Source organism: Lytechinus pictus, chromosome 1 (assembly GCF_037042905.1).
Source record: "Lytechinus pictus isolate F3 Inbred chromosome 1, Lp3.0, whole genome shotgun sequence".
Classification (NCBI taxonomy): domain Eukaryota; kingdom Metazoa; phylum Echinodermata; class Echinoidea; order Temnopleuroida; family Toxopneustidae; genus Lytechinus; species Lytechinus pictus.
In genome coordinates this window covers 622,541-642,851 of record NC_087245.1, presented here as the reverse complement: position 1 = coordinate 642,851, position 20,311 = coordinate 622,541, and the positions used below count along the sequence as shown (strand labels likewise).

At 36.4% G+C, this 20,311-nt stretch overlaps 1 non-coding gene across 1 annotated transcript; it reads right to left on the bottom strand.

Annotated features, from left to right (window-relative positions):
* Positions 1–615: 615 nt before the first annotated feature.
* Positions 616–688, bottom strand: TRNAR-CCU (transfer RNA arginine (anticodon CCU)). The gene has a single exon. It is a non-coding gene; the product is annotated as a tRNA-Arg (tRNA).
* Positions 689–20,311: the final 19,623 nt, after the last annotated feature.

The following is a 20,311-nucleotide window of genomic DNA, read 5'->3' as shown; positions in this document are numbered from 1 at the left end:
ATTGTGTTAGGTTATCTTTTCAAGTGAATATCCCGGGACAATAGCAGTTCACTGTATAGCAGTGGATCTAGATTTCATAATGATCGAGCCAGTGCATGGACCCATGAGTCCACACAAAGACTATTTTACAGAAGGATAACAATATAGACTTATCTCGCCCCTCCACCCAAACAATAACCATTTTCTCACCCTACGACATTCAGTCAAAGAAAAGGACCGGGAAAGGAGCGCTAGTGTTTCATTCCATACCCTTTACCTTTAAAAATTGTTCCTTGTCCAGTGAACAGTTTGTTGGTCTTGAATAAGATATAACATTAAATGCTCCTGTAAACATTCAAAGTGCAAAATCCCGTGTATTATGATTATAATCTGGGACACAGTGGAACATTTATTTATCTATTTATTAATTTTGGTGAGGATAGATTTGTTTTTAGGTGAAGAAAATTGGTATCCAATTTGACAAACTGGACGAGTGTTGTCCACAATAAAGGGGCCATCCTAAAAACCAATAGCCACAATTGTTTACTTGACCCGATATACACTCGCCTAACACACAATAAAACTATCTTTCTCAGATGATATGGAAAGACAAAAATAAGGGCGCCTATTGACCACCACCTCCGGTGGGACTCGAACCCACAATCCCCGGTTTAGGAGACCGATGCCTTATCCATTAGGCCACGGAGGCTGCACTTATAAAATACGGTGCTCAATCGAATTACAACGACGCCTCTCGTTCAGCACCTTTAGATTTCTAGTCTAGGTATTAAGACTATAATTCTGAAAAAAATAAGTTGAACGCTCACCCTAGATCACATAAAGCCATCAATTGATGAAATATGAAAGAATATGTCTTCTTAAAATAGAGCATCATTAAACGATCATTTTAGTTATATCGACTGAACAAAAAAATAGATGATCAAAGTGTCTCAAATAAGATATTTAATAGACTGCACTTTTAATATTGTAAACGATATTGAGAAGGTAGCTTTCAAAAACGAAAAAGACCATAATTGACATTTCAAAAGAAATTTGCCCCCTTTCTTTCTCTAATCTTCCACTCTGTTTAGTGTCATTGGTGAGAGTTTCATGTTAATAGCATTACAAGCAGTGGCGGATCCAGGGGGGGGGGGCATCCGGCTCGTGCTCCCCCTTTTTAATGTATTTTTTATATATTTTCTATGCATAGTGCTTTTCCATGGAACATGCTCAAAGCGCTTTATAAAAATCAGAGGCCTAAAAGAAGGGGGGTAGGCTGCCCCCCTCCCCGGGGGATTTGGGGGAATGAGGAAGGGAGGGGAAATGAAAGAGAAAAGGAAAGGGAAAGGGAAAAAGAGAAAAGAAAGTTATTAAAGAAAAAAAACATAAAAGGGAAAACAGAAGGAAAGCGGGAAAAGGAAGGAATTTAGAACATGTGCATGAGAAAGAACAAAATCATACCGAAATTCTAGTACATTAGCATGATTAGTAAGAAAGTGAAATAATCTAAAAGAATTGACCAAATGGCAAACAAAATCAAGAAATAAATGTAGAATGGAATGAGCTAAAAGCTAAGTTGGAAAATGAAGAAAAGGGACAAGACAAAAAAAAAAGAGAGAGAAGAGGAGAACTTAAATGAAACCAAAACATAAGAAGAGAAGCAATCTTATTAGAAAGAGTAAAATGAGAGGAACAATTAAAAAAAAGTTTCATCAAAATCGGTTATGAAATAAGCAAGTTATGGACGTTTAAAAAGTCTTGTTGCACTTTCTATGGGGATCCTCAAATTGGCAAAAGTGCTTCAGAATGGCAAATTGTGGAAACTCTCCATTTGTTTTGTACACAAATTTTCAGATTTTCCCCTTTCTATTACATATTTTACATTATCTCCTCCTGACCTTGACATATGTGATGTGAATTATATTTTCCCATGACATATGTTTTGCTCAGAAGGAGGCAAGATGCAATTTGAAAGATAATAAGGAAAATCTGAAAATTTGTGTACAAAACAAATGGAGAGTTGTCCACATTCTGCCATTTTGAAGCAGGGGCGGATCCAGCCTTCGCCAATAGGGGGGGGGGGGGGAGCGGAAAATTTCCAGATTAAGACCTAAAACGAGATACTCTATTCATGTTTTGTAAATCATGTAAAGGATGAGTAATTGTGGATCTTCGTTACACTAATAATGCGAGCGCAAAGCGCGAGCAAATTTTTTTTTATATACGTTTAGAACTGATCGAAAAGGTACCTGTTATAGTAGACTTGTTAAGAGGTTGAACGCTGCATTTTTTAGTACAAATGTCCCACTTGGCACAAATGTTCCTTGAGTCAAAAGAAAAAGATTCATCCAAAGAGACACGCTGTATCTATGCAAATAAGCAAGTAATTTGCATAAATTTGCATATTATGTCAATATAGTGAAAACAAGTATTTAAGAATACATTTTTAACCAGAACTGCCCTAAAATTGGAAATAAAAGACTTAGGGTAAGAAAGGGAAGAAAATTGTCATAAAATGATTGGGATATCCTTGTTTTTTATAACCTAATTTACATAAATTATGCAAATTATAATTTAAAACAGGGTGTTTTTTCATGAATCCTAAACTGTTTTATAAATAACAGCAATTAATACACAATGTCAACATTCTACATGAAAGAGAATATATTAGCGAAAACATCGATATGCTTCATGATAGTATTAGTGTCTTAATATGCTTAGAAAGAGGGCAAATATGTCAAAATGTAAGACGTGATATTGTGCTATTATAAAAACGAGACCAAAACAACCTCTATGTCGCAGTCACACTCACGAATCGGACAATAAAGCGATCAATGGTATGTCATTCGAGATAACACAATCCCAACACAATAGCTTCCATCAGCTTCTCGTATCGCTTTTGTTGGTGTGTCTGCCACACCGTAATCTATGGTATATACGGGCAAAATGCATTTCGGTATCGGTAAAACACTCTTTGTTTTATTTGTTTCTCTTGGAAAATTTACAGGAGACACTGCTTTGCAGGTTACTGCTTTAATAAAGCTCTGGCACATGAATCATGACAAATGTATCCTATACGTCAATCCATATTTTAACTTTATTAAAACATATATCTTTTTGGAGACCCCGAAGTGGCAAAACTGCATCCCCACGGCATTCCCGCTACCTTACAAAACCAGTTTGACTTGTATAATCGACTTGGAAAAGACAGATGTATGAGACATCAGTTAACATGATTCTCGAAAAAAAGTTTTTTATTTTTGTTTATTTAAGCTCACGGGAGCCCTCCGAATTTACCCCATCCCCTCTCCGTATTTCGACACTAAATACAAAAATATCTTGTTTCAAAGACATCGGCAAGGCAAATTGCATTTTTTTGGTATAATAAAGCAACTTTTATATTTATATTCTTATATTTAAATCCATCGCTATTGATATTATTATAATTATTATTAATAGTATTATTATTGCTCTGCCGTTTGTAATAATGCTCTAGCACAGTAAAGGCTATAACCCAACAGGAGCATGCCTAGGATACCCTTTCCCCTTTTGGTTTTATGTATTAAAAAATATTTTATTGTCTTTAGAACTCTTAAAAGATTATTTTTGTTTGTATTGATAACTTGGAATAGATTGAGGAGAAAATACTCTACAATTGACATGTAGAAGAGCTGTGGTACATTGAAGAACAGCCACACATAAGCTCTAAAATACTCAAACCCCTGTATTGATTCCACTCTATGTTAAATTTAAACATTTTTAGAGCCCAATCTGAAGAAAGATACATTTCTACTACACACAGCAAAGCCTCTTTACGTTCTCCTCTTGAAAAAAAAAACATAGAAGGCATTGTTTTATATCGCATAAAATTAGTTCGTGTACATGACGGTGGCCTGTCGAAGTTGCCCAACCCTTTATTTTCTTTTGACAATATACATGTACATTTAAAAATTTCGTCTCAATGAAGCCCTCATCTGGAAAAGGGCACTTATTAAAGGTAGCATCTACACTATAGAGGAGGTCCTGGCACTGGGAAGCGGGGGCTGAAGCACCCGCAAGATTTTCCGGGGGTGTGCTGCGTGTATTATTCTCCATAGACAGCACCCCCTGGAATTCCGGCAGATGTGAAAAAAAGAAGAAGAAAAAAACGTTACCAAAATAATCTTCATTTTTTAATGCAATCCTTTTTGTTTATTTGCTTGTTAAATATTTTTGGACCAAAACTTTACATTGAACCTTTTTTGTTTTCAAATTTACATCATTTTAACAAGCAAATAAACAAAAAGGATTGCACTACAAAATGAGGGCTATTTCAGTAACGTTTCTTTTTTTTTTGGTCACATCTGCCGGAATTCCAGGGGGTGCTGTCTATGGAAAATAATACACGCAGCACACCCCCCCCCCCCCGGAAAATCTTGCGGGTGCTTCAGCCCCCACTTCCCAGTGCCAGGACCTCCTCTATATAGTGTAGATGCTACCTTTAATAAGTGCCCTTTTCCAGATGAAGGCTTCATTGAGACGATATTTTAAATGTACATGTATATTGTCAAAACAAAATAAAGGGTTGGGCAACTTCGACAGGCCACCGTCATGTACACAAATTATTTTATGCGATATAAAACAATGCCTTCTATGTTTTTTTTTCAAGAGGAGAACGTAAAGAGGCTTTGCTGTGTGTAGTAGAAATGTATCTTTCTTCCGATTGGGCTCTAAAAATATTTAAATTTAACATAGAGTGAAATCAATAAAGGGGTTTGAGTATTTCAGAGATTACGTGTGGCTGTTCTTCAGTGTACCACAGCTCTTCTACATGTCAATTGTGCAGTATTTTCTCCTCAATCTATTCCAAGATATAAATACAAACAAAAGTAATCTTTTAAGAGTTCTAAAGACAATAAACTATTTTTTAATACATAAAACCAAAAGGGGAAAGGGTATCCTAGGCACACTCCCGTTGGGCTATAGCCTTTACCAGTGGCGTACCGTGGGTCACGGCATTGGGGGGGGGGCACCAGCAAAAATTTTGAGTCACTTAGTGAGCGCGCGAAGCGCGCCCAGTTGCCAGGTATATTGACCTAATAGAGACATTTTAAGGACAGTGCCATTAAACGGATATGTCTCTCACTGGTCAAATAATGCGAGCGCGAAGCGCGAGCTTAAAATTTTTGATATTCAGACCTAGAAAGGGACATTATAATCGACTTTGTAATCATGATACGTACCTGTCTCGCTAAACAATGCGAGCGCGAAGCGCGAGCCGAAATTTTTTTATACATTGACCCCAAACAGGGAGATCTTAATGACTATATTATAGGAATAATCCCTTAATAGTATACATATCTCACCATAGTCATCTAATGCCAATGTCAAGCGCTTGCTGATTTTGATAGAATTACATTTAAACACTTATGAAGCACTTGTACTCATTGTAATCATGAATAACATACGCATCTCACTAATCAGATATTGCGAGCGCGAAGCGCGAGCTGAAAATGTAGGAAATTCAGAACTGAAGAGGGGCATTATATAGCTTGTTTGTAGGAATTCACTAAGACCATACGTATTTAACTAACCAAATGATGCGAGCGCGAAGCGCGAGCTGAAAATTTTTGATATTCAGATCAGAAAAAGGGACATTTTAAGGACTGATTTTAGGAATTCACGGAGAGCAGACATATATCACCAATCAACTGATGCGAACGTAATCACGGACAGGAAATATTTTATATTAAGACCTTAACATGGGGCAATCACTTGAAGTAGTCATGAAAAAGAAGCATATGTCACCGTGACTGCATAAAACAATAATATATTTGGTGTATATTGACTTGAAACGGGAGTTTTTCGTACAACAGGTTTATATACATGTATCTCTTTAAACAGACAATGCGAGCACCAGGAACAATGACAACATAGGCCCTGAGCAATTAATGTTTCATAAAGTTAGGATAAAAAATGTTTTCTATGTAATATAACATAATATGATTATAATATAATATACCATTATAACGAATAATAATTTTTTCTTTCCCACTACGTTCTTCTTCCTTTCTCCCTCTTTTTTCTAATTTTCCCCGTTTTTTTTTTTTTTTTTTGGTCAGCCGATTGGGGGGGGGCACGTGCCCCCCATGCCCCCCCCCCCGTAGTTACGCCACTGGCCTTTACTGTGCTATAGAGCATTATTACAAACTGCAGAACAATAATAATAATAATATTAATATTGATAAATATGAAATATAGATATAAAAGTTGCTTTATTATAAAAAAAAACGCAATTTGCCTTGCCGGTGGCGTTAAAACACGATATATTTTTTTTTGTCGAAATACGGAGAGGGGATGGGGGTAAATTCGGAGGGCTCCCGTGGGCTTAAATAAAAAAAAAACTCTCTTCAGGAATCATGTTAACTGATGTCTCATACATCTGTCTTTTCCAAGTCGATTATACAGGTCAAACTGGTTTTGTAAAGTAGCGGGAATGCCGCGGGGAATGCAGTTTTGCCACTTCGGGGTCTCCAAAAGATATATATTTTAACAAAGTTAAAATATCTGTTGAGGAGGGGTACATTCGTCACGATTCATGTGCCAGAGCTTTATTAAAGCAGTAACCTGCAAAGCAATGTCTCCTGTAAATTTTCCAAGAGAAACAAATTAGAAACAAATAAAACAAATGGTGTTTTACCGAAACCGAAATGCATTTTGCCCGTATATACCATAGATTACGGTGTGGCAGACACACCAACAAAAGCGATACGAGAAGCCGATGGAAGCTATTGTGTTGGGATTGTGTTATCTCGAATGAAATACCATTGATCGCTTTATTGTCGATTCGTGAGTGTGACTGTCACATAGAGGTTGTTTTGGTCTCGTTTTAGCGCAAAACCACGTCTTACATTTTGACATATTTGCCCTCTTTCTAAGCAAATTAAGACACTAATACTGTCATGAAGCATATCGATGTTTTCGCTAATATATTCTCTTTCATGTAGAATGTTGACATTGTGTATTGATTGCTGTTATTTATAAAACAGTTCAGGATTCATGAACAAATACTCTGTTTTGAATTATAATTTGCATAATTATGTTAATTAGTTTATAATAAACAAGGATATCCCAATCATTTTATGACAATTTTCTTCCCTTTCTTACCCTAAGTCTTTATTTCCAATTTTAGGGTAGTTCTGGTTAAAAATTTATTCTTGAATACTCGTTTTCGCTATATCGACATAATATGCAAATTTATGCAAATTACTTGCTTATTTGCATAGATACAGCGTGTCTCTTTGGATGAATCTATTTCTTTTGAGTCAAGGAACATTTGTGCCAAGTGGGACATTTGTACTAAAAAATGCAGCGTTCACCCCTTTTTTTGCAGTTAACAAGTCTACTATTAAGGACTGCTTGCACTTAGCCATGAAGACTTTACATATTTCAACAATAAAGTAATGCGAGCGCGAAGCGCGAGCTGAATATTTTTGACCTTTTTGCATAAAGAATTGAAAAATTCAATCAATTTCTTTAATCGTGGACAGGATAGCTATATAACTAAATAATTGATGCGAGCGCGAAGCGCGAGCGACAAACTTCGAAATTTAGTCCTAAAAACGGGACACTCTATTCATGTTTTGTAAATCATGAATAGGATGAGTAATAGGGGATCTTCCTATATTAATAATGCATGCACAAAGCGCGAGCAGAAAAATTTTGATATTGTGATCTGAAACTGGATAATGATTTAAATAGAGAACAAGTTGCGTATCTGATGAACCATGCTCGCGTGTGTTTCAGATTGAGACCTAGAAACTAGGCATTCTAAATATATCTTTTATCATGAAAATCAATAAAAAGGGGTCTATTTCAGCTTTATATTTCAAGCAATTTGTAGAAAAAATTGTGAGGTGGATAATATGGATCGTACTTAATAAACAGCTAATATTTTTCTTTATTATTACTTTAAGTTTTGACAAGAGAGCGGGACATCCTTAGGACATGTCATCATATATGAAAATGATAATCTTGTTAAGTGCGAGATGAAACAAAAGGTACAATTAATTATTAAATTAATTATTAAATTATTTATCTTATTTATTAAACTAATATGCCTAATAAGGGCACGAAATCTTATGATATCATGGCCTGAAAACTGGACATTTCAAGAATTTTGATAATTATGAATAAGATGCATGAGTGAATATATTTTTAACAATTAATGCAAGCGCAAATCGCGAGCCGAAACTTTCGATAGACTGTCATGAAATGTGGATTTTAAGAAGTTTGTTGTATAATCAATATTGAGACATACATTACTCGCCAATCAAAATGCGAGCGTGCAGCGCTAGCTGATACGTTTTGACAATCAGACCTGCAAAGGGATATTTTGAAAACTTTATGGAATACACGAAAATAATATAGGTACCTGATAAATTAACATTTGCAAGCGCGCAGCACGAGCAGAAAATATTAATATTTAGATCGTAAAACTGACATTTTTACAAATCACTTTTAAACAATTAATTTGTAAATCAAAGAAAATAATGAAAGTTCGATTTCCGCGGCAAAATATGTTTTGTATATTGACTTCCAAACTTGATATTTAAGCTCCATATTGAACAAGATATGTAAATCAACTAACATGCAATGTGAGCGCGAAGCGCGAGCGAAAATTTTATATAGTGAAATATGAAAGATTCTTTTTATTTTCCAAGTCTTTCACTTGTCTTCCTCTTCTTTTTTCTCTCTTTTCCCTGCCTTTTTCCCTTTTTTTGCTCCGCCAATAGGGGAGGGGGCCGCCCCCCCCCTGGATCCGCCTTTGTTGAAGCACGTTTGCCAATTTGAGGATCTTCATAGACAGTACAACAAGAGTTTGCAAACTCCCATAACTTGCTTATTTCATAACCGGTTTTGATGAAACTTTTTTTAATTGTTTCTCTCATTTTATTCTTTCCAATAAGATTGCTTTTCTTCTTGGGTTTTGGTTTCACTACCGGGCTGCCGATGATTGAAAATAAAGAATGGGAAGAAATATGGATGGCATAATAACATTGTCAATAAAGTCTATCATAAGCTTGCTAAATTTTATGCAATAACGGTCGCAATCAGGACAAAAAAGTCCTTAGCCAAAGACAAGACATATCTCCCTTTGAATATTATCTAAAAATCTATCACAAAAGCCGAATTTTGTAATGAAAATTTCGAAATTTTTGCTCTCTCGCTTCGCTCGCAACTTTTTTTTTTCTTAATTTTTTTTATTTTGACCGATACGCCATATCTTACCCCCAATATTTGTTTTTGCCTCATTACGCCACTGCCTCTGTATACCATGATATCCGGGAAATTTTGGGCTCCCCCCCCCCCCCGGCCACCGACCCCAGTTACGCTCCTAGCTGATAATAATAGGCACTATGACAAAAAAAAAGTAAATTTGCGTACCCAATAAATAATTTTTTTATACGTGCCTAATCATGTTTATCATGTACATTAACATGATTAAGTTGTCATATGGCGAATCTTTACTTTTGTTCCATCAGCGTAAAGACATCTTTTCTGTGGAATAACCTTTGTTTATAAATACTTTTTCGACATCAAAATATAAAACTGTTTCATGTTTCCGTTATTTCTTTATATATTTCCTTTTCATTAAGACATACTAGTAATTGAATGTGATACGACAACTGTATACCATAACCCATTTTCCTACCACTTGATTTCTTTTTCTACAATATTTTATTCCAAAATGCCTGGCAATTTCAATAACATATATTATACCTGCCATACAATATATGTTTATCTATTAATGATATGTTAGAACAATTTTTGTTAGTTACCTTTTGAATACATCGCAATTCGGCCTTTAGTGGAAAGTTATGTAGTCCCCTCGGTGGAGAATGACGTAAAACGTCGCATATCCTGGGCATTTGGGAGGCTAAAAAGCAACACCAACCAAAACATCCCAAGGTCACTGAAGATCAGGATCTACAAATCCCTCATTCTTCCTATTGTATTATATGGTGCAGAAACATGGACCCTGCGGAAAGTGGCCTTCGCACCATGTTAGGTGTACATTTATTGGACAAAGTCAGGAATGCGGACATCAGGAGGAGATACAGGGACGTCGCTTGGCCTTTTCCAGTAGGGGGGTGTGGAGGCCCTGATTACCGACAAATATCAATACCGATTACCAGGTATGTCCCGCGACCATAAATCTTGTTCTTGTTCTCTTTAGTCACATTTTCTTTCGTCACGCCAAGGAGCAGTTTTCATAAATGGGGGGGCGAAAATATTTTCATCCGCATTTCAACGTCGCGGCCGCCAAAATCTGTAAGTTACAATGCAAGCGCATAGCGCGAGCTAAATTTTTTTGATGGTTTATATATCTAGACCTTAAAAATTGATAATTTTGACCACTTTTGTTATCATAAACTAGAGTTATCTAACTAAACGATCAATGTGAGCGCAAATTGCGAGCTGAAATTTTTAATATACTGGCCAGCAAAAGATTAGTTAAAGACTATTCGCAGTGAACCGTGATATAATAAAATTTTCACCTATCCAAAAATGCGAGCGCGAAGCGCTAGCTGAAAAATGTCATATATTTACCTGAAACTCGATTGTAACCATGAAGAGGATAGATACATTAACCAAACAATCGTTGCAAGCGCGAAGCGCGAGCTGAAAATTGTGATTTTGACCAGAAAACTGGACATTCTAAGCAATTTTTTGAAGACTAATGTGTATATAATTAGACAATTCATGCTAACGCGTGCTAAAACTTTTAATTATAAGTGTTCTGAAAAAGAACATGTTGATTAACTGTTTGCAGTGAATCATTAATAGAATAAATTTCTTACTAATCAAATGGAGCGAGTGTAACCATGAAAAGGATGGATATAATAACCAAACAATTGATGCGAGCGCGAAGCGCGAGCTGAAAATTTTGATTTCCGACCAGAAAACGTGACATTCTAAGCACTTTTTGCATGAATGGTGTGCGTATATTACAATTCATGTGATCGTTATCCGATACCCTTAAATAACTGATCTGGTAAAGGACATATTAATTAACCGTTTGCAGTGACTCATTGATAGAATACATATCTTACTAATCAAATAGAGCGAGGGCGAACTAAAAATTTTTGATATCATAACTAAACATTTTACACGTTTTTACATTAAAACAAACTTAGTTTCTGCATCTATAATTGAACAATTAAGCTGTGTATCTAAAAAAAAACATATAATGCGAGCTCGAAACGCAAGCTAAAAATGTTGATATCCGACCAGAAAACTGCATTCTCAGAGCACATTTGCACGAATAATATGCGTATAACAATTCATGCAAGCGAGAGCTGATATTTTCAATTAACTGTTCTGAAAAAGGACATGTTTATTAACCGTTTGCAGTCATGATACATTTTTCACTAAGCAAATAGAGCGAGCGCGAAGCGCGAGAAGAAAATTTTGGACATTTTAACTTGAAAACTAAAAATTTTTACACGTTTTTTCTTTTCAACAAACTTAGTTCCTGCATCTGTAATTGAACAAGCTGTGTACCTTAAAAAACATAACGCGAGCGTGAAGCGCGAGTCGACATTTTCGGTATAGTACTGACCTGAAAGTGAAATTTTAAGCACTGTCCAACATGAACGAAAACTGTGGAGAGAATACTGATCTCACTGAATATATGATAAGAGTGCGAAGTGCAGGCTGAAAATTTTTTAGACTTAGACTTTAAACCGGACCATTTTTATCACTGTCGGTTAAGCACGAGCTGACATCTTTTGATATTTTGACTTTATAAAAATTAAAATTTTGACTTAAAACTTAATAGTTTTACACCTTTTTTATAAAAAAAAAGAACAAACTCAAGTGCGGCATTTGCAATTTAACAATCGGTATATCTTAATGCGAGCGCGAAGCGCGAGCCGAAATTTTCGATATTCTGAGGGAGAATTTAAGCACTGTCCAACATGAAGGAAAAATGTGGAGAGGATATATGGATCTCACTATGCGAGCGCGAAGCGCCAGCTTAGCTTTTAATGTAGATTTAGACCTAAAAAACAAAGAAGACATTTGAAGCGATATAACCTTGAACAGGATGGACATTTTTCACAAAAAATATATTACTATATGATGCAAGCGCGAACCGTGAGCTGATTTTTTTTTTCCGATATGAAAAATGGATTACTAAGCCAAATAAAAGACATTGGATGTCCAATGGAACAATGCGAGCTGAAATTGTCTAAATTGAGACCTGACAAGTGGACATTCTAAGAAGGATGTTTTTCATAAAGATCAAGATATAACTATGTAGGCCTATCTCAATAAATTACGAGCGCAAAGCGCAAGCTGTTTTTTATTATCATACTGACCCTCTATACTATAGGGAACCTTTTAAGCGCTGTCCAAGACGTAAGAATATTGTGAAGACGGTATGGATCCAGTGTTGTAGTGCCTTGATGCTCGGCCTTGGCCTTAAGGCGCCTTAAGGCCTACTTTTTCAAAGCCTTGGCCTTGAACATTCAAGCCTTGGCCTTGAGAGGGCCTTGGCCTTGAGGATTTTGAGCCTTGAAATTTCAAGGCATTTTCAAGACTTTTTCAAGGCATTTTATTTTTTGTACTTTCATTTGTTTTTAAATAAGTAATTATAAATGTTATTATGTTATTATTAGTAATTGTTCTGTATATTCAATGGCACTACTTCCAGTCAGCAGTAGTAAGTGTACTAGCAGTGCCATAAATTGTGATTATCACCATCATCAAGAATTATCATCATAATTATTCATGTATGTGACAAAGAAAACAGTAATGATGAAAAATAGCATTATTTATTGGTAACGTGTTGTAATCATGACTAATGATTATAATGATAGTAATAATCATTATGATAAAGATTACAGTGATTTGATGACAGGAATAATTCTGACAGATCTGACAGCTAATTTCGACAACAATTTTCATAAAGAATAATAACAAGGACTTTCATTGTATTATTTCCTTTGGCCAAGAAGAATGTTTTAAGTATTAATGATATTCTGAAAAGATTTGGTAAACTTGAACACAATCTTCAATTTTGTCATATCCAAATGGGTTATGTCAATGGCATGATGAACCAAAAGTTTTGAGGGGCCAAGCATGGCATATATATAGAGCAACATTTCTGCCAACAAAAGTTGAAAGCAATTATTGAAGTGAGCGAGCGAGCAAAATTTTCACCCTCTTACTATAAGAAAAGCTTATTTTTATGTGATAGATTGTGACAATATGTTAAGAAAATAATATCACATTTACTTCCTTAATCCATATTTTATTGTTCGAAATAGACACCAGAGATGAAATACTCCTAAAATTTGTTTTGCCCAATTGGTCGTGGGCCCGGCAGCCGCTGTGCAGCGCCAGATCGACGAGGCTCTATCCCTTTAATTATTGAACGCCAAACAGGGTAGTCAGGGTAGTAGCAACTCCCATCTTTAAACGTCTTTTGGTCTGACACGGCCGGGGTTTGAACCCCCGACCTCCCGGTTGTGAGACGGACGCTCTACCAATTGAGCCAACACACCGGTTACCTTTCCTTTTCTAAGTGTATTCTTGGTAGAGGAACTTCTCTCTCTTTTTTGAGGGGGGGGGGGGGGAGAGGGGGTTCTGATCAGCGGCGTAACAGGGGTCAGTGGCCAGGGGGGGGGGGCAAGAGCCAAAAATTTCCTGGTCATATCATGGTATGAACAGGCGTAATGGTGTAATGAGGCGACTATTTGAGAAGGCCAGATATTGTGTAGGACTATCGGGGAAAATTTATCTTTAAAAAAAGCTGCGAGCAAGCGAAGCGAGCGAGCAAAAATTTTGACCTTTTTAATACCAAAATCCAATTTTGTGATAGATTTTGACATGATATCCAGATAATAATATATTTTACTCTTCTCTCTTTAGATTCCTTTTTATGGTCTATACGCCACTGTGAACAGGATTCTTTGCGGCAGTAGCGTGAAGAGTAACAAAAAAAAATGTGAGGGGCGCAGTATAGCACATGTGCTAAAAAGCTGCTTTGTATATGTCCCGAGCGAGCGAGAAAAAAATCATCTTTTCATGAGAATCTAACTTTGAGCTATTTCTTGACATTATATGTTCAGTAAATTAAATCATATCCTACACTTTTCCTTTGCTTTTCTTTCCTCCTTTTTTTTTGTTCTTGTCTGTAGAACTTTTTAGGGCCATGGCCCAACCCTTCCATACGCAGTGCTGTGTGGTTGTGGTCCGGGGCGGAGCCCCCGGAACTTCTTGATATCAAAGCCATTAAAACCTCGCAGATTGCCGCTATTTTAATCAAATCGCGGGCATATACATATAGCTTTTACACAGCACATTTATTTAACCCAGTTGCGTATTGAACCAAATATTTTGAGGGGCAAAACATAGCAATGTGAGATGGAAAAAATTGCCCATTGAAATTAAATTCTAATTATGTGATAGATTTTTCCATTATATTCGTTTCCCACTATTGTTTGCCATTTTGACATCTTTTAATTTATTTCCCACCGTGCTACTGCATTACATAGGCGTATTTCGGAATGATTTGTTCTTTTTCAGATTTTTTTCCCGCTTTCCTTCCTTTTCCATTAAAAAAAGTTTTTTCTTCGTTTCCGGCTTTTCACTTTTCCCTTTACCTTTCCCTTTCCCCCTTTCCTTTTCCCCTTTCCTTCCCCTTTCCCTTTCTTTCTCCCTCCTTTTTTTTCTTTTTCCCGTTTTTATTTTATTTTCCCGGTGAAATCCGCCAGGGGGGGCAACTTGCCCCCCCTGCCCCCCACCTGTTACGCCACTAGTTCTGATATTTGTAAAGAGGTGAGAAAGAGGGAATATAACATTATTTTCTTAGTATTCTTTATTCCGGTTTTTTAGGTAAAATAAGTGTAGAAGATACAAGAAATGAAAATTGAAATTTAAAAGGGGTTGTGAGCAGGAAAAAAACATGAAAACGGACACGAGTCCTAAAAGTGACTCATTTTTAGGTCAGCATTTGAAAATTTCAACTTGTGCTCTCTTGCCCCCCCCCCCCCGAAAAAATCCTTGTAGGAAAAATGCCCCTTTTCCAAAATCAAAAATGCTCTTTTTTTCCAAATGAAATGTGCCCTTTTAAAATAAAATACCTTTTTTTTTAATAGTAAATTATAATACATTTTAGGTTCGAAAATCGAAAAATTTTGGATCGCGCTTGCATCATTTATTGTTTAGTACAGTATTAATCCTATTCATGGTTACAAAAATGTTTAGAATTTTCAGGTTAGAATATCACAAATTTTTGGTTCGCGTTCTGCACTTGCATCAATTATTGTTAGGTACATGTAAGGTACTCAATATGTTCCTGTTTACAAAAAAAAATGTTTAGAATGTCCAATTTTCAGGTTAGAATATCACAAATTTTTGAGCTCGCGCTCTGCGCTCGCATTATTTGATCGGTGAGTTATGTATCATATTTATGAGTCACTAAACATGCTAAATGCAGTCCTTAACAGCTTACTATGCAGACCTGTCAGTATATTAAAAATTTCAGCTCGCGCTTAATTCTTAGTAAGATGCACATCTTTTTCATGATTACAAAAACAGCCCGGAATATTTAATTTTCATGTCTCAATGTCAAAAAATTTTTGCTTATGATTCGCGCTGGCAACATCTCGCAAGGATGCCCTTTTAAAAGTGATTAGCCCTGTAATTGACCAAGCATCAAGTTTTTCAACTTCAAAATTGAATTTTTTAAAAACCACTAAATCAAAATATCTGTCTTATCAATGAGAAATCACTAAAAAGGCTTTGGTCAACCTAATTTCACAAAATACACAACTACTTCACGTAGTTGATAATCTCATTTTGAAAACATCTGTTTGCACCGAAAGGCCAATTTTGACATATACATGTAAGTAACCTTGTTGGTTTTGACCCCCTCAAAAAAAAAAAAATACGTTCTGCCGCCCCTGTCCCAGGGAGTGGAGAAAGACATACATTGAGAACGGGCATGCCAGGATCAGATGACCGTGGTAATAATAATTATTGCAATGTAAATCACATAAAAAATAATAAATTATAATAATAATTTAATAATAACATAATGATAATAATTATATGAACAAAGGTAACTATATTATTATTTTAATATAATGTATAAATCTACCATGAAATTATTTTTGTTTTTCATGTACAAAAGTCAAAATTTTTGCTCGCTCAGTTCGCTCGTTCTCACCTATTAAAGTTTGAAATGCCTTGGCCTTGAGGTTTTCAGGCCTTGGCCTTGGCCTTGGGTTTCCATGCCTTGGCCTCAGCCTTGGGTATTGAAGCCTTGGCCATTGGTATTAAAGCCTTGGCCTTGGAGGTTTATGCCTTGACTACAACACTGTATGGATCTCACTTAATGAATGATGCGAAATGCGAGCCGATTTTTTTTTGCGATTTAGAACTACAACCGGGTTATTTTAATCACTGTCGGTAAAAGCGCGCGTGACTTTTTAGGCGATGTATACTATAAAATCGGGACATCTAATCACTGTCGATAGATGAAGCCCTTAGAACAGCCCTGGATGACCCGAAATTCACATTCTAATCACTGTCGATACATGAGGCAGTTGGAAAATTCCAGCGTGACCCGACAGTTTATATTTTTATGACAGGTGTCGACCTTACTAAATGAATAATGCGATCCCGAAGCGCGAGCTGAAAAGTTTGGGTGATTTAGACCTATAAATAATCGGGACATTCTAATAACTGTCGGTAGATGAAGCCCTTGGGATCAGCCCTGGATGACCCGACATTTACATTCTAATCTTTGTCGGCACATGAGGCATTTGGAAAATTCCAGCGTGACCTGACATGCAGTTTATAATTTTTGTGATAGGTGTCGACCATACAAAATGAATAATGCGAGCGCGAAGCGCGGGCTGAATTTTTTTTGGCAATGTAGACCGACAACCGGGACATTTTGATCACTGTCAGTACAAAGCGCGTGTTCACTTTTTAGGCGATTAAGACCGAAATTCGGTAAATTTTAATCACTGTCGTTCCCAGAAGGTAAAACTAGTAAGACCAGTAAGAATTTTTACTGGTTTCCAGTAGAATTTTACTGGTTTCCAGTATATTTTTACTGGGCCAGTTGATTTTTAACTGGACCAGTAAAAAATCAACTGGAGACCAGTTCCAACAATTGCATTCCAGTTGAAGCAATTAGTAATACCAGTTAAATTGTTTTTCATCAAACTGGTGTTACTGGTCAAATAAATGGTTTCCAGTAGATTTTTACTGGTTTCCAGTATATGTTTACTGGAGCAGTTGATTTTTAACTGGACCAGTAAAAATCAACTGGAGACCAGTTCAAACAATTGCATTCCAGTTGAAGCAAAGTAGTAATACCAGTTAATTTTTTTTTCATCAAACTGGTGTTACTGGTCCAATAAATGACTTTATTTCAAGTCAGATCATTTGACGAATTATGGAAAATGAATCTCGCAATTCAGAAAAAGTTATCATCGTTATCGATTGTTATCATCATTCTTCTTATAATTATCATAATTATTAATTTTATGATTATTATGATCATTGTTGTTATCATTCTTATTACTGTTATCATTGTTATTGATATTGTAATTTTTATTATTAATATCACAATTATCAAGTATTAACATCATCATTAAAATAATTATTTCCTTTAATTATGATGAAGAGCAAGATATATTCCTCTGATATAGTCAACTGGTCTAAAGTAATTCATTGTTTGAAATTGAACTGGTCAAGACCAGTAATACCAGTAATTCTGATGATGCTGATCACGTGGTTTACCTCATTTGCATATTTCCTGTTTTTAAAAGAAAAATCAGGATTTAGAATGGAATATCCTTGAAATGGCACTCATTGTTGTTTAAAAACTTTCTAAATAAGTGTGTGAACTAATTCACAATGAAAATGTGTAATTTCATATATCACATTTAAAATAACAGCAGAAAGATTAATTTACTAACCATCTTTTCCATCACATTTCACTGACCATGGTATATAACAACCCAAATGCATGTAATAAATTGATCCAGTAAGACCAGTACGAGGACCAGTTCGACCAGTTCGAGGACCAGTCAGACCAGTAGAAAATACAAGTAAAGACCAGCTTAAATTGGATACCAGTATGAAGACCAGTGAGACCAGTAACAACCACCAGAAACAAGACCAGTATAAAATTCCAGTAATTCAAGACCAGTTTCATTTTTAACTGGACCAGTAAAATTTTAACTGGACCAGTAATAACAGTATGACCAGTTAGACCAGTAAATCGATGTTCCAATTTCCAGAGTTACCAGTTAAAATTCTACTGGTCTAACTGGTCCAGTGGATCTGGTTTTTCCTTCTGGGTTGGAACAGCCGTAGGTGACCCGACATTTTCCTACAGGCGTCGCACAAAAATGCGCCAAAAGTCATTCTGGGCAATTTCAGATTTTTAATTTATGTCAAGCCCAGCTGAAAGACGACACTTTGAAGGATACTTCAGCAAAATATTTCATTCGGGAATTTGCATAAAGGTTGTTAATTTCCTACCCCAAATCGTAAAATGTGACATTTTGCGAAATGCCGCGTATATGACAACTTAGTTGAAAAACAAGCTATTTCACAGGAGGTTTTTCATGTAGGAATCTGAAATGGCTCCCACATAATCCTGATATATTCTTTTTTTTTCATGTGAAAGGGTTCAAAGTAGATAAAAGGCACATTTCAGGAGGTTTATAGGATAATTATTCCTCGAAATAGGCTGATAATCCATGTTTTTTGCATTTACATGAGAAACGTTTGGAGATTCGGGAATTTCCGTTTAAATTCTATTATGATGATTTCGCCCGATGTCTAAGCTTTAAGTCGATACCAAATTTAGCTGCCCGTTTTTGCCCGTTTTCATGTTAGAGCCGATTTTACTTGAGACATGGGCATCACCGCCAAAACCTGTTCACTAACGGTAATTTTTATACATCGCAGCGCACCGTGTGGGGTGTACATTGCCGTTCATTTTTGCAATTTTGCACGACGGGGACGATTACCTTTCCATTCCATGAAATTCCGGGCATAATGTAAACAAAATGAAGGTTGATAACGCATATAAGGGCTACCCAGCCCTCTTCCAGAGATAAAAGTTACTTGTAGAATAATTTCAGCCAAAAACCCTCCTCATAGTAAAACATTCGTGGTATTATATACTCTGCGTTTTACCCAAGTCTACACAGCTTGATAAAGCACGGTTAATATTTTCTAGAATTTTAAGTATTTTTTAATCTAATTATCATTTTGATGCCATAAAATTATTTTCAGGATCTCATACACACTTTTTAAGCATGTGAGAAGCACAAACCAACATTTATGTACTGCACACTGTTTAGCGTAATTTGTCTTTTTACAGATAGGTTTATAGCCAATCAAAATTTGGTATCAAAGTGACGTCATAAGGGCTTTAAATTAGGTTCAGTCGATTCTACGCCCAAAATTATCCTTAATCAACATGTTAAAGTAAAAATATAACACGGAAAATAATTTTGGCGCACTTTCAACTCATTCTGGCCCACTGTGCGTCGGTCAAACAGCCCCTGCTTTTCTTTTTCTCTTTCCTTCTTTCTCTTTTTCTCTTTATCTCCTTTCTTTTTTTTTCTTCCTTCTTTTTCCCTTCCTTCTTTTTTCCCTCTCTCCTCCTTTCTTTCATTTTTTCCCGACGGGCGCGCAGATTTACCGACGATATCCAGAGTAGTGGGGGGGGGGGGGATGTGTTGCACCCCACACCCCCCCCCTTTAGCGACGGCCCTGATTACATATCAAAAACACAATATGCGAGGAAGCTACAAAAAAAACGCCTGAGGTGGTTTGGGCACATATGCCGTATGTCACAAAACCGCTTTCCAGTTCAGGCATACAGAAATGACTTTGACAAGGGGAGACCACCAGGACGTCCCCCTTCAAGATGGAGGGACCAATTCAGACGAGATGTGGGTCTCCCTCTACTGCATTGAAAAGCATCACCCGTAGGAGAGCGAAGGGACACACCGTCCTATGGGGTAGATAGTCAATGACATGGGGTGCTAAAAAGGGGCCCCAATTGAAAAAAATATGAAATATGAATGCCCCCTTTAATTTCTCATAGAACAATCACTTTTTGTTCCTGTTAACATCTTAATTGTTTTAGTAGGGCGTATAGGGATCACGAAAATGTAGGTTTCGATTAGTTCGGGGGGGGGGGGGGTGGGTCCGAGGTAAGTTAAGCGCGGTAACCGGTAACTCCCCTATTTTCGTTTATTTCATTGTGGCTGTGAATTTGTTTATCTAGACGATACCATAC